We start from the raw sequence: 15,148 nt of genomic DNA on the forward strand, positions 1-15,148 counted from the left end.
TGGTGACATGCTGGAACTGTGCGAGGGCTGCGGCTGCCTTCGCCGAGAATGACTGATGGTAGTCGTAATAGGCGAATTCTCCGTATTTGTACCCGAGCTCCGTGACCCTGTATAGGTATACGTCCAGCTCCTGCCTTTTAGCTGGTTGTGCCGAGCAGATGATGTCCCGATACAGGCTGAACGCGAGCACAAACTCTGGGATGGAGAGTTTCTTGTTCAGGCGAGTGTCTTTGGCCTTCAGCACGACGGACACGTCACCGCATGCGATGGTCCTGTTTTCCACTGTGTCGTGGGTGGAGATAAGGACCGCCACCAGATTGACGTCCTTGCCTGCGAGTATGTCCCTGCGCAAGTTTTCGGGGACGAAAAAGGAAGGAGCTATCTCGGGGGCCCCGGAAAACCTACCTGGGGAAGACGGCCGGGAAGTTGAAGGACCAGGGGAGGGACTGGTGGGAGCGGAAGGTGAAACGTTCCTGCTTTCGACTGCTTGGAGTCTGGTATTTATGTCGCAGATGGAACTGGACAGGTTGTTGATGATAGCGTGCAGTTGCGTGAGGGACAACTGTATGGTCGACATGGAGACTTGCTCTGTGGACCCTGTGGATAGCTCTGGAAACAGAAGGCAGTATAATTCGGCCTTTCGGGCTGTAGCCGAATGGCGGATTCCTCGCTTGTTCAGCTTGGCGATCATCTTGGGGATCGTCCACGTCCGGTAAGATGAACGACTTGCTCGCTCTGATACCGGGGACTCTACAGTCGATAGAGCGTCCTCGAGATCGGAAACATGAGACATGTTTTGAGCTGAAAAAATGAAGAGGGACATGACGAGAGCTGGCGGGGGAAGGGTGAGATGGGTGCGGGCGGTGCTACTGAATAATGCCCGAGGCGGGATGGGGGTGTCTTACGTCTGGGCGGTGACCAGAGGACACGTGGTCCCTTTGCTGGGCGTGATTTATCAACTTACCTTAGTTCACTGGAGCCGTTTGTGCCGCGATTTAAAGGGGACGGAAAATGTAGCGAAGCCGAGTTTGTCACTACTTCACCTAAAAAGAACGGTATATGATGCCACGATTGGCTATGCCGGGAGGCTGAAATAGCGAATCATGTCCACTACTTACCTGGAAAAAATGAATAGATTCTAAGGGGGCACCCACGGATAAGCTTAGCACCTGAAAGAACAAGACCGTACATGTTGACTTTGTGAACCGTAACTGGGTGCCAGGAATGAAACGTGTGACTGCTGCAGCGGCAAGCAGGGCGTGGAAAATTACAGCCTGGCGGGGGTGATGGAATGTGGACCATGAACCATGGACTGATGGAGAGACTAGCAACAAAGTGTCGCTAAGTGAAATGTGTGCCAGGGCGATCCTGGGAGCCGGAAACTTGTGAACAAGGTCAAGGAACGGTCCAGGGCGTACCTGGTAAGGATGACTGTTGAGAAACGTGGGGCCTGTGCGTACCAGGCCTGGGGGTTGGTGTGAGAATGCGTGGTGCGCACACCAACGTGAAAAGACAGGGGTTGCGTGACCCGAACGGAAACAAAGAGAAAGAGATAGGACACAAACAAATAGCGGTCATATGGAAAGAGGGAATACAGGCCTTGCCTGTGATGTACGACATACGACAAGAGAGAGAGGAAAGTAAAGAGAAGAAGGCAGGGCGTTCCTGCGGACAGAAGAGTCGTGAAGGATGGCTGGATTGGAAACCTGAGCGTATGTGTTTAAAAGAAAAATAAAACTTTTTTTTTTTTGTTTTTTTTGTTTCCCCTTTTTTTTGGGGGGGGAGCATGCTGTGTCGGAAGCTGCGAGTCAGCAGCGCTGGCCAGACTGGGATGAGGATGTTTGTGGTAGGCACCCGGACGTGACTACTCCGCGGAAAGATCATTCCGTGGAATGATGACGCCGGGTATCCGGCAGGCTCTTGAGACGGAGGGAATTCTGCGCACGACGGCGGACCCTGGAGCCGCTGGAGACCCCCCTCCATCACAGCATGGCGGCCACCACCCGAACCCGAAATGGGTCATGGCATCCATGCGGACCCGCTGGCAGCGCTGGCCCTGGTGAGACTACCAGACTGGCACCGGGGAGAGCAAGGGGTGGCACACATGCGCGGGGAAGTGCGCCATGCGATACCGGGTGTGTGAACCAGTGATGGGGTGCAAAGTGGGAGGGACGAAGGCTGAACAAGAAGGCTGCATTGTCCCTCCCCCGATGCCGCCATGTGCCTGCGCTGTGTGTCTGAGCATGTGAATGGTAGATTTTATGCCGGGTGTCATGGGGGATGTGTGTTGAGACTGAGGATCGTGACCTCGTAATTTTAAATGTTTTTGTCTGTGCCCGGCCGCCGGCTTCCTGGTCACTGCCGCGGTCGGGAGCGGTGTTCCGGCCTGGACAGGTGGCGGCAGGAGGAAGCGGTGGGCGGCCGGGGACTGAGCGGCAGTGGTGAGCGGTGGTGGGCGGGACCCGACAGCATGGTGGTAGGCCCTCCCCGCCGACCTCCGACCGCCGTGGCAGCGTGATGCACTCGGCGGTGGGCGAAAGACGCGGGAGGGGGCGGACCGGGCAGAGGGAACTGTGATGGAGCCGGCCGGATCGGCGTGGTGTGCCGGTTGTGTGGGCGGGCAGAGTGGGCCACGAGGGTGAGTGAAGTGCTGCTTGTGTAGGGGTGGACAGTGCGGGAACCTCCCCCCCCCCCCCGCAGACCTCCGGCTCGGCGGCAGCAGGTCCCGAGCGCGTGGTGGCAGGAGAAACGGAGGGGGGGAGGCAGAGAGAGTCTGGCTGGTGCTGGGTGACGGCGGCGGGGAAGAAAGGACCAGAGGACTTACTAATGATGCGGGATTCTGGCGCACAGAATGGTCGGACAGCGTGGCAGCTAGGCCGGAACAGGGAGCTGAGCGGTGGAGCTTAAGAAGACCCTACGCCCCTCCCACAAAAGCAGGCTAAGTTCAGCCTGCTGAATATTTATATATATATATATATATATATATTTATTTTCTCCTTTTCTTCTTCCTTTATTTCCTTTTCTTTTCTTCTTCTCCCTCTCTGCCCCCCTCTCCCCCTCTTCTTAAATTATCTTTTTTTTTTTCCTCTTTCCTCTCTTCAGTCTCTCTCTCCCCAGCACACCCTTTTTTTTTTCCTTTTTCCTCCCTACCCCAGTAAAGCTTTTATATATCTTTTTTTCCACCCAAAAAAGCCTTAATAAGGGGGGGTTAATATTTCCTTGACATACTGGGGATTCAGGGGAATAAGGGTTAGAGAGTTAAATTGTCACAGGGTGTTAGTTGAGATCAAGTAAGGTTAGATACGTCCAGTAAGTAAACACAAAACACGAAGGGGGAGAGAGAACACGGAATCCAGGCCAGGGGGGGACAGCCAGGATAGCTCTCACCAGTCCGGCGTCTTCTTAGAGTCTCAAAGTCTTCCACTCTGGTTCAACCCCCAGCACTAGTCCAGGAGAGCCCTGCGTGACTGCACAGATGTGGGGAACAACAAGAGGAGTACAAAGCACTTCCATGTCTTCGCTAGGAGGCAGCAGGGCAAGGGAGCAGAGGGGCAGATGAACCCAACATCAACTTGACAAACGAGAAGGGAGCAAGGGTACAGCAGCCAGACCGGCCGCAATTCACGTTCTGAACACAGAGAGGAGCAAGCGATACTTCCGTCCTAACCCGATCAGATGCCAGGGAGCGCAGCAAAGGAGTCAGCGGGAATCAAAACCAGAGTTCATCATGGAGACAGCAACACACGGAGGTAAGCGCCATTGAGGGAAGAGGGAGAGCGAAACGCTACGATCACGTCATCACGTCCACCCCCATCTGGAACAGGGTGTTTGTTTAATAACTGAATATGGGTGTTTTATTAATAGAAGACTATAACCACAGTATCTAAAGGGTGTATCTCACACCGACTGATCCAGACTAGGCCGCAATTAATTTTTTAGGTCCAAAATTGCAGTTTTTCAAATAACTGAATAGAACCACAGTATCTAAAGGGTGTATTTCACACATACTGATACAGACTAAGCCACAATTAAAGTTTTGTGTACAAAATTGCTGTTTTTCAAACACCTGAATATAACCACAGTATCTAAAGTGTGTATCTCACACTGACATATGCAGCAAAGGCTGCAAAATAAACTTTTTGGACCAAAACGGGTGTTTGTTTAATAACTGAATATGACAGCAGTATATAACCCTAGCATTTCACACATGCTGATGCTGCAAGGGCAGATATTTTTTCTATTTTGCCCAAAAAGGGTGCTTTATTAATAGAAGAATATACCCACAGTATCTAAAGGGTGTATCTCACACCGACTGATCCAGACTAGGCCGCAATTACATTTGTTTGCCCAAAATGGCTGTTTTTCAAATAACTGAATAGAACCACAGTATCTAAAGGGTGTATCTCACACTTACTGATACAGACTAGGCCACAATTAAAGTTTTGTGCACAAAATGCCTGTTTTTCAAATAACTGAATATAACCACAGTATCTAAAGTGTGTATCTCACAATGACATATGCAGCAAAGACTGCAAAATAAACTTTTTTGACCAAAACGGGTGTTTGTTTAATAACTAAATATGACAGCAGTATATAACCCTTTAATTTCACACGTGCTGATGCTGCAAGGGCTGTAAAATTGTGTATTTTGGCAAAAAAGTGTGTTTTTAAAAACCCAGAAAATTATGGCTGTATTTCTAGCTTAAATTGCACACTGAATAATCCAGATGTTGGATAATGCCAAAATTGGTGTTTTCTCAAAGCCAGAAAAGTATTTAAATTTTGAAAACTTGTTTTTAACAATCACAGATGCAGCAAGGGCTGCAATATTAAGTTTTTTTTTTTAAAAGGTGTTTTTTATAACAGAATATGAAAGCTGTATAAAACAATTGACTTTCACACGTGCAGGTGAAGCTAGGGCTGTAAAATAGTGTATTTTGCAGAAAAAGGGTGTTTTAAAAAACCCAGAAAATTATGGCTGTATTTCTAGCTTGAATTGCACACTGACTAATCCTGCAAATGCACCAGATGTTGTATATTGCCAAAAAAGGGTGTTTTAAAAAAAAAACTGTTTATTAGTGCAGTATTTCAAGCTTGGATTTCAATGTCACAAAAGCTCAGATGCAGTGCTGGTGCTCTGAACTTGCATAAAATGGCCGCCACCGCTGCCCACCTAACTAACAGATGGATAAAAGTTATTTTTTTTTCTGTCACTGGCAGGGTAAAAAGGTTGTGCACTGCATCCCCACAACTGAATGTATGTTGATCGCTGAGTTAGATTCAACTTCTGATCACAGATTCTTTCCTATTCTCTCCCTCAAAGCACCAGCAGCATCCTCTCCCTACACTAAGCACGGCAGAGTGACGTGCAGCGCTACTTAAGACTCCAGCTTATATAGAGGCTGGGTCACATGCTGCACTGGCCAATCACAGCCATGCCACTAGTAGGCTTCTAAGGTCACACAATTAAACGCTTGTTGATTGGCTGCTCTGAAGCCTTTCGAACACCGAACCCAAACTTTTAGGCCTCATGCACACGACAGTTTTTTTTCTCGGTCCGCAAAACGGGCCTCCGTTGTTCTGTGATCCGTGTCCATTTTTGCTTCCGTTGTGCATCCGTGTGTCTCCGTGACCGTTTTTTTGCGGCCCGTCAGAAATCATGGTATGGTGAAAAAAAAGAATTTTTACTAACTCCACCCTAGAAACTAGTATAAATCAAGGGCACCTTAGTTTGGTTTTGTGGCCATTTTCTGTAGTCTTTCCAGAGTACAGAGGTTATTTTGGCTGCTTCTCTTTGCTGTATCACCATGTCGGATTCTGAGGAAGAGGTCTTACTGCATTGGCTGGTTTCTCGGCGTTGGGGACAAAGAACCGTGTAGAAGGCGACGATTTTGGGTCCATCCGATTGTTTCACAACGTTACCGGAAAGGACACTTCCATACCCTCTACAAAGATCTACGGCTGCATCCAGAGAAGTTCTATGCCTCCTGTCGGATGTCAGTGGGTACCTTTGATCGCTTGCTGTCGTCTGTACGTACTGTCCTTACATTCATGGACACCAATATGAGGCGCAGCATTTCTCCTGAGGAAAGGCTCATTGTCACGTTGAGGTAAGCAATATTGAACATTTAAAGTTTCACCAGTAATGTGCACTGCTTCTGTCAGGAGTAACATGTGCTAGAAAATGGCTGCTGTTAGACATGGGCTACTGTTTGCTGAAGTGACCTTTCTTTGTCCTTTTTTATTATTTTTTATTTGTGGGTTTTTAACCCGTTAATCCCTGTCATCTAACATCCCAAAATATAATATTGTTTTTTCATTTGTGCAAGTTTGAAACTTGTGTTCAGGTAACGTTTTACAGACACTCCAACAAACCAATGCACTCGCCAGTAGTTAGTGTATAATGGTGAATTATTTAGTCAGTCAGCCAGGTTACAGCAGGCAGTAACCTGCCTGTATGAGTGAATAACTCTCAATTTTTTAATAACTACTGGCGAGTGCTGTGTATTATTATATTGTCTGGAAGAGTTGGGACCCTCAGTCAGGATCCCTTTCTGCATGCACCCCCCTGTTTGAAGCCTATATACCGGGATGTATGCTAATTTGTGTGATTTTGTTCCATAAAACACCTGTGTTTTTCAGCTAACATGCTAATCATGCATAATGTTCACATACTTCAGAAGTGGCTCTTAAATTTTTCCATTTCTAAGGGGCTCAACACAGTTGTTGGCACTTAGTTGTGTTAATACTGGTCTCACCCCAATAGCTGTTAGTGTTTGGCTCTTAGATCATTTTTTTATTTTTTTGTGGGGTTTGGTTTAGTCAACAAAGGCCATAAGGTAGTGAGGGCGAGCCGTTTACATAGTGTGATCCCAAAATTTAACCCACAACCAACCTATTTTTGAAAATACGGAAACAAGGGAAGTTTTTCAAAATACTATATTCAAACTTAGTTTATCTTCCATGTATTTTTACACTTAACTATAATAGACTGTCTACATTCAGTGCTGTCTGTCCTGTTCATAGTGTGGCCTGTGCTGATGAATAGTAGGAAAAGTCTAAGTTATTATATTGGTATTTTCCTTTGATTTTTTTGACGGAGCGTGTGGCCACAGACAGGCCCTTGAGTGCTGCCTCTGCCATCCGTGCCATAGGTTTGACACCACTGACCTAGGTTGTTTAAATTAATTTGTTGTATACAACATTATACGTGATTCATGCATCTGATGTTCACTTTGATTTTGTGCTGATTTTTTATTTTGTTTTCCATTTGCCAGCAGATTCCTTGCCACTGGTAACTCATTTGCATCCCTGCATTTTGAGTTTCTTTTAGGAACCTCAACGATTTCTCAGATTGTACGTCACACTTGTCAAGTCATCTGGCTGCAACTCCAAGAGACAGTGATGCTGCATCCCAAGGCGGACGATTGGTTTCGGATTGCTGAGGGCTTCCAAATTTCTGCGCAGTTTCCAAACTGCATCGGGGCAATGGATGGCAAGCTTGCTGACAGTAACTACCGGTTTATAATGGTTGATATTGGGGCCTATGGAAGCACTGCTGATGCTCGCATCTTTAGTGCTTCTAGAATGGGTGAGCGGCTTCGTGATAACCAACTTGCCCTGCCCGAGGCCAGAAGACTGCCCAGATCTGCTGGTCCGCCGGCTCCATTTGTCATCGTGGCGGATGAAGGGTTTGCATTAACTCCCCATGTTATGCGGCCCTTCCCAAAGCGTGGTTTGGATGTCAGGAGGCGTATTTTCAACTACCGGTTGACTCGTGCCCGTCGGTATGTTGAGTGCGCTTTCGGGATACTCTCTAGCAAGTGGAGGGTGTTTTTGTCATCCATACAGATGAATCCGGAGAATGCTACCCTGGTGATTCAAGCTTGTGTTGTTCTACACAACTTCACCAGGATTCATGAGGCTTCCTCTTCTGGTGACATGGATGATCTTCCTACGTCATCAGAATTGGGTTTGGATCGGACCCTGCATAGGCGACCTGGGACTGCTGGACTTGCAGTTCGGGAACTCTATGCAGACTACTTTTCTAGCCACGAGGGGTCCTTGCCATGGCAGAGGGACGCTATTCGTGGCAGTTTTTGAAATCTTCTGGCCTCATTTTTTTTTTTTTTGTAGATAGTTTCTAAAAATTAACTGTGGTAGTTGAGTGTAGGGACTCGCAAGACACTGAGGACCCTTGACGCGGGCTTGCGGGCTGAGGTTTGTGGATTACAAATTTAAAAATCCATATTTTTTTTTTTATTAATCTTATTTTGGACTACTAATAACATCATGTATTTGGATTTTTAAATTAGAAACCCAAAACCTTCTAATACCTCTTTAATAATTATTTAAACAAACTATTCTGTTGCCTGATAAAGTGTGTTTTCATCCTTTTTTTGGTGTTTATCTGTTGTGACTAAAACTGGTTGTAGTGTTCCACTGTGTTGTATAATTGTAAAACCATAAGTCACTTGAATGTTTTTTTTTTTTTTACTGTAAAACAATAAAACATCTTTTTTTTTTTTTTTAATAAAGCTTATTCTAAATGAAAAACAATGCTGCAGACAAACAAATTTTTTTTTTATTACAAATCAAAAAAGTCTCTTGTAAAAGAGCCAGGGGCGTACGAAGATCCCGGCCGTACCTGGGCTGGTTGGGGTGTACCAGCTGGAAACATGCCCACATTCAATGACTGGGCAAGGGGAGGGTTTCGGTCTTGTGACCCCTGGAAAGTAGGTCCCGCAGAAGGAGGACCATGGCTTGGATGTTGAGCCTGATGAAAGGAGGTAGGCTGCTGATTTGAAGCCATCAAAACTTTTTGCAGCAACTGATTGATGTCAAATAATATGTCTCCCTGGTATGGGAGCGAGTACATTTTTAGAACCAGTGCTAGGGCCGCAACACATTGTTGATGGCTAGGTTGGGGAACCTGCCTCATCATTGGCGCAAGCCCCCTTAGCATGAGTTCTTCTTGTCCATCAGTCCTCCTCTGAGCTAGGAACTGGATAACTAAGGCATCTATCATTTCCCGAGTTGCTAGCTCAGAGGAAGACTGACGGATATTCCCCCTCCTCCTGGGCTGTTGCGAAGTTTGGGGCCTTTCGGGTTCCCCGCCACTCGTGAGACACATTGCATAAATTAACCATTTATGTTTTTATGATATGTACAGTGTGTCAATAGCATAAGTTTTAAGGCCAAAAAATAAGGGGTGTTGGTTGGTAGCCTGATTAAAAACTTGCAGGTTTGAAGTTAGCCAACTGAAGATATTCTGGCCTTCTAGACCGGCCCTACTCAAACAATGTGCCTCCATATTTTGCTAAAATGTCACTCCAAGCATGTTCTAATAGCTGGAAACACTCCAGACATGCTGGGAGTTGTAGTTTTAACGCTGCCTGAGTGCCGCAGTATGGATGTGCCTGACGACATTTAATCTTCATCCACAAGGGTCAGGATGGACTTATATTGTTTGAAAAACAAGAACAATGCTGGGAGAGAACCCCTGGTTTGAGTTCCAAGGGTGTAATGACATTCCCTTATTATTCCTTAATTTTTGAGAGATTGTAAAATTATACGGGTCAGATGCTATTCGTGGAACATGCACACAGCTAATTTAGGCATCCCTATTGGAAATAATAGAGGAATGTTAAGCAAGAGCAATCTGTCCTCCTTCTCTATGATGGGTATGCTTGAAATTTATATGCAACTCCCAGCGGACAGACGTGTAGCGGAAAGACAATAGCCGCATATCATATCAATATGGCCACAGTTGAAGAGCTATGTAAATAGCTTTGAAAAAGTTGTTAACAAAAAATACCAACAATGTGTATGCATCATTTTTACATTTAACTCCAAAAAGGAGTTTCAACAAAGTTGAAGTGAGATTTCCGTCAAATTGTTAGGATACATTGGTGGCTCAGGCCATCCTGCCTAAAAGCACCACCAATAAGTCTGAAATACTCCAGCAACTTCATAAATAGCATTACTCACTTGGAGTAAAGGTATAATACATATATATTTGCATGGTGTGTAATGACATATATTCAGTAAAAATGCATTGATTCCTAAATAAAGAAGACTTACGGCCTCAACTCCATCACCGGACGAAGAAAGCTGAGTTGCGGCGTGTAAATGTATGGCCTTTTTTTGGAAGACCCTTCTCCACTGCGGCCCTTTTTGTTCAGCTCCCTCCGGAACTGGTCCCTGCAGCTATTCCAGCGGACCTTTAATTTTTTTACTGTGAAAACAAACATCCAAAGTTGTATAATATTTTAATTCAACAATTTAGATCTTAAAACGAAAAATGTTTTTTTTTGTCCCAAAAAAATTTGCAGTCTGCCACTTGTGGGTGTAAGAGAATGGATGACAATTTCTGGAAGGCCGAATTTTTGGGGAGATTGTCTTTTAAAAAGACTATTTCCTGATAATGGAAATAGAGAGATGTTTAAAGATCTTGTCCAACATGGCACATGTGTCCAAACTTGTAAAAAAAAAAAAGGCACGGTATACATTACAACGGTGGCCAGTAGGTAAGGTCAGAACATACATTAAAACATGGTGTGGCGTGTAAAATATTACATGGAAATTGGAAAAAACAGACACAGTGGCGTACAGAGAAATGACTGGCCACAATCACAAATGTTAAAGGAGGCCCCCCTACCAAAGTAATTTGTTTGCAACACCTTCCTTTCAAGCCGCCTCAAGTCCTGTGGCTAGTAATGAGCACTCTCTTTTCTCAGGGCGCAGTTTCTACATTTTTTTTATATTATCTATACTGTTACTGTATATATACATGTACATACACTGTGGAGGGGTCCATGACAAAGTTTTTTAATCCTCCACCTCCTCCTCCCGGAAAGGCCATTTCAAGCTCATGGACACAATGTAGCTGCTTCACCTGCTTCCCCTTCAGCTAGGCCCCTACATGTACATACCACTAGAGCAGGGATGCTCAACGTGCGTCCCTTCAGCTGTTGCAAAATGACAACTCCCAGCAGGCCTTCAGGTACAGCAGGTCATGGTGGGAGTTGTTGTTTAACAACAGCTGGAGGGCCACATGTTGAGCATCCCTGCAATACACAATTAAGCCTTGCCTCCAAAGGGACATGATTGTGAAGTCACTGAAGTACTTTCCTATATCATGAGCGACAACACAAAGACCAAACCTCAAAGCGACATTGCTTGCACGTAGCTAGTTCTGCACGACCTCGGTTATCCGCTTTCTCCCAGTCGTGTGGCTTGAGGCGACGGGCCACTTTCTCCCAAGAAATCTCCTTCCGCACACGGTCCTGATATCCAGGGGACCGTATGTCCCATAGCGCGGGCCTTTCTTGGACCAAAGAAATAAGTTTGTCCACATTCCATTTGGGCATTTTGAAGTGGCACAGTTAACTTGTCAAAATCAGCCAGATGAAAATTATGTCTGTCGCAAATCACCTCACAAACAAGGCTTGCCAATCGACTACTTTTAACTTTCTGTCTTTTTTTTTTTTTTTTATTGCCCAAAGGACTTGGAGACAGGTTTCCAGGCAACAAATCCGCATAAAAAAACGGACGCGGATGACACACGGAAGGCTTAAAAGGTGCATCCGCGTTTTTCATGGACCCATTGACTTGAATGGGTCCGCGACCCGTTATCCGTGAAAAAAATAGGACAGGTCATATTTTTTTCACGGACAGGAACCACGGATCACGGTCGCGGATGACAAACGGAGCATTTGACGATTATAAAACGGACCCATTGGAAGTCAATGGGTCCGCAGAAAATCACAGAAAACGGCACAACGGCCACGGATGCACACAACGGTCATGTGCATGAGGCCTTACTTAAATGTTCGGGTTCTGTTCCGGGGTCCAAAAATCCTAAAGTTCGGTACGAACCCGAACTTTACAGTTCGAGTTCGCTCAACCCTACTAATATATTTTTTTCTTTTTCCACTAATACAAGCCACAAAAGGCTTTCAAAGATATAACTGCACTGCTGAACGGCAAATAATTTATTTTTTTTCTTTAGTAGTACACGCAACAAAAGGCTTTAGAACATATTACGGCTGAACGGCAAATAGTACTTTATTTTTTTCCACTAATACACAAGATAAAAGGCTTTAGAATATATAGCTACACCGCTAAACTGTAAATATATTTTTTTCTTTTTTCACCAATATATGGGACAAAAGACTTAAGAACACACAACACTACACTGCTGAACGGCAAATATATTTTTTCTTTTACCACTAATATACTCCATAAAAGGCTTTAGAACATATACCGTATTTTTCGCCCTATAAGACGCACTTTTTCCCCCCCAAAATTGTGGGGGGAAAGGCAGTGCGTCTTATGTGGCGAATACTTGACTTTGTATACCGCCGACCGCATGCTGCGCAGCGCGGTGGCGGGTGTATTAGTGGGCATGGATGAGGGAGGAGGGGCCGGCATCCAGCTCTGTAACTACAGCGGGCCCGGTGCAGTCACTGTATTCTGCTACACCGGGCCCGCTCACTGTAGGAATCCTAACTGCAGGCAATGCTAACAGTCTTTTATCCAGCCTGTACTTACGATACTAACTTTCCGGCAGGCAGCGGGCAGGAGGCTGAACTGGCGGGCGGGCGCTTACAACGTAACTCACTATGTCACGCGCCGGCTCCGCCCACTTTATGAATGAAGAAGGGAGAGCCGGCGCGTGACATAGTGAGTTACCTTGTAAGCGCCCGCCCGCCAGTTCAGCCTCCTGCCCGCTGCCTGCCGGAAAGTTAGTATCGTAAGTACAGGATGGATAAAAGACTGTTAGCATTGCCTGCAGTTAGGATTCCTACAGTGAGCGAGCCCGGTGTAGCAGAATACAGTGACTGCACCGGGCCCGCTGTAATTACAGAGCTGGATGCCGGCCCCTCATCCCTATTGGGGGTCATTCTATGGATGGCACTGTTATGGGGGTCTGTGGACACATAGCGTAAAATGCTATTTATGTGTCATCAACAGATCCCCCATAACAGTGCCATCCACAGTCCCCAATAACAGTGCCATCCACAGTGCCCCCCATAACCGTGCCATCCACAGTGCCCCCCATAACCGTGCCATCCACAGTGCCCCCCATAACCGTGCCATCCACAGTGCCCCCCATAACCGTGCCATCCACAGATCCCCATAACCGTGCCATACACAGATCCCCATAACCGTGCCATCCACAGATCCCCATAACCGTGCCATCCACAGATCCCCATAACCGTGCCATCCACAGATCCCCATAACCGTGCCATCCACGGACCCCCCATAACAGTGCCATCCCCAGATCCCACATAACACCATTAGGCACACCTTTTGGTTCAAATTTTTTTATTTTATTTTTTCCTCCTTAAAAACCTAGGTGCGTCTTATGGGCCGGTGCGTCTTATAGGGCGAAAAATACGGTAACTTCACCGCTGAATGGCAAATATATTTTTTCTTTTTCCACTAATACACGCCACAAAAGGGTTTAGAACATATAATTGCATTGCTATACGTCAACAGCATTTTTTTCCCATTAATACACACCACAAAAGTGTTTAGAAGATATAACTGCACCGCTAAACTGTAAATTTATTTTTTTCTTTTTCCACTAATATACGCCACAAAAGGCTTTAGAACATATAACAGCACCGCTGAACGGCGAATATATTTTTTTACACTAATACACTCCACAAAAGGCCTTAGAACATATCACTGCATAGCTGAATGGCAAAAAGGTTCTTATTTTTTCCACTAATACATGCCACAAAAGGCTTTAGAACATATAACTGCACCACTGCACGGCAAATATATATATACTTTTTCTTTTTCCAGCAAAAATATACTTTTTCTTTTTCCACTAATACACACCACAAAAGGCTTTAGAACATAGAACTGCACCATTGAAAGGGAAGTATATTTTTTTACTTTTTCCACTAATACACACAACAAAAGGCTTTACAACATATAACTGCACAGCTGAATGGCAAAAAGTCCCTTATTTTTTCCAACTAATACACAACACAAAAGGTTTTTGAACATATAACTGCACCGCTAAACGGAAAATATATTTTTTTACTTTTTCCCCTAATACACGCCACAAAATGTTTTAGAACGTGTAACTGCACCGCTGAACATCAAATATATTTTACTTTCGCTACTAATACATGACAAAAAGGGCTGTAATTTTAGCACCTCACCACACATTGGCTAATAAGCCTTTTTTTCCACTAATAGAAGCCAAAAAATACTTTAGAACATATTACTGCTCCGCACAAGGGCAAATAAGACATATATTTCCTTGTAATAAACCCTGTTAATGGCTGTAACACACCAATAACAAGAACAGTTTGCTGGAATTACAGAGCTATATAATGGCAATGTAGGTGCCCTGTCAGTGCAGCAAGATGTAATAGGATTGTTCCTATTTCCCAGGCTGTCACTTTCCCTACTGAACCCTTTTCAACATAAATGCTATGGAATGATTCCTCCCTATAATTTCCCTACACCTTGAATAATCTTTCCCTGCACTTGTAAATCATTTTTTTTAACACAATGAAGTTTTTTCTAGCACTGTCCCTAGCGCCTTCTGATGTCTCTCCCTGCACTAAGTACACTGGAAAAAGGCTGAGGCTAGTTATATGGCTGTGATATCACAGAGCTGGATGGCGGCTGATTGGCTGCATGCATGGCATTATAGGTGATCCCGCCTTCCCAGAGTTCCTTGCTCCATGTCCTCACACGTGCAGTAGCCAATGCGATTAGTTACCAAGAAGTGTGAGAAAATTCAGCTTCTGTGCGAATCAAATTTTTCCTGAAATTCGGAACGAAATTTCCTTTGTCAGCTTCTATTCGCTTATCTCTAGTTTTTATATATATATATATATATATATATATATATATATAGCTCTGGTTTAAGTGTGAATCAGCAGTTCGTCACTGGCCACTATATGCCTTAATGATAAATGAAAATGGAGAACCTAGATGTATATGACAATGAGTCATTATAGATTGTTGTGTAAATTGCTATGGTCAGCTCAATTCTTTGTTACAAAGGAAGCAATCCTATTAAACAATTGATGCATGAATGGGTGGAAAATAGTTACTGAACGAGTCATTAACTTGGCAAATCATTAATAGTTTCAGGTCATTATCTCTCGAGATA

Source organism: Bufo gargarizans, chromosome 4, assembly GCF_014858855.1.
Source record: "Bufo gargarizans isolate SCDJY-AF-19 chromosome 4, ASM1485885v1, whole genome shotgun sequence".
Lineage (NCBI taxonomy): Eukaryota > Metazoa > Chordata > Amphibia > Anura > Bufonidae > Bufo > Bufo gargarizans.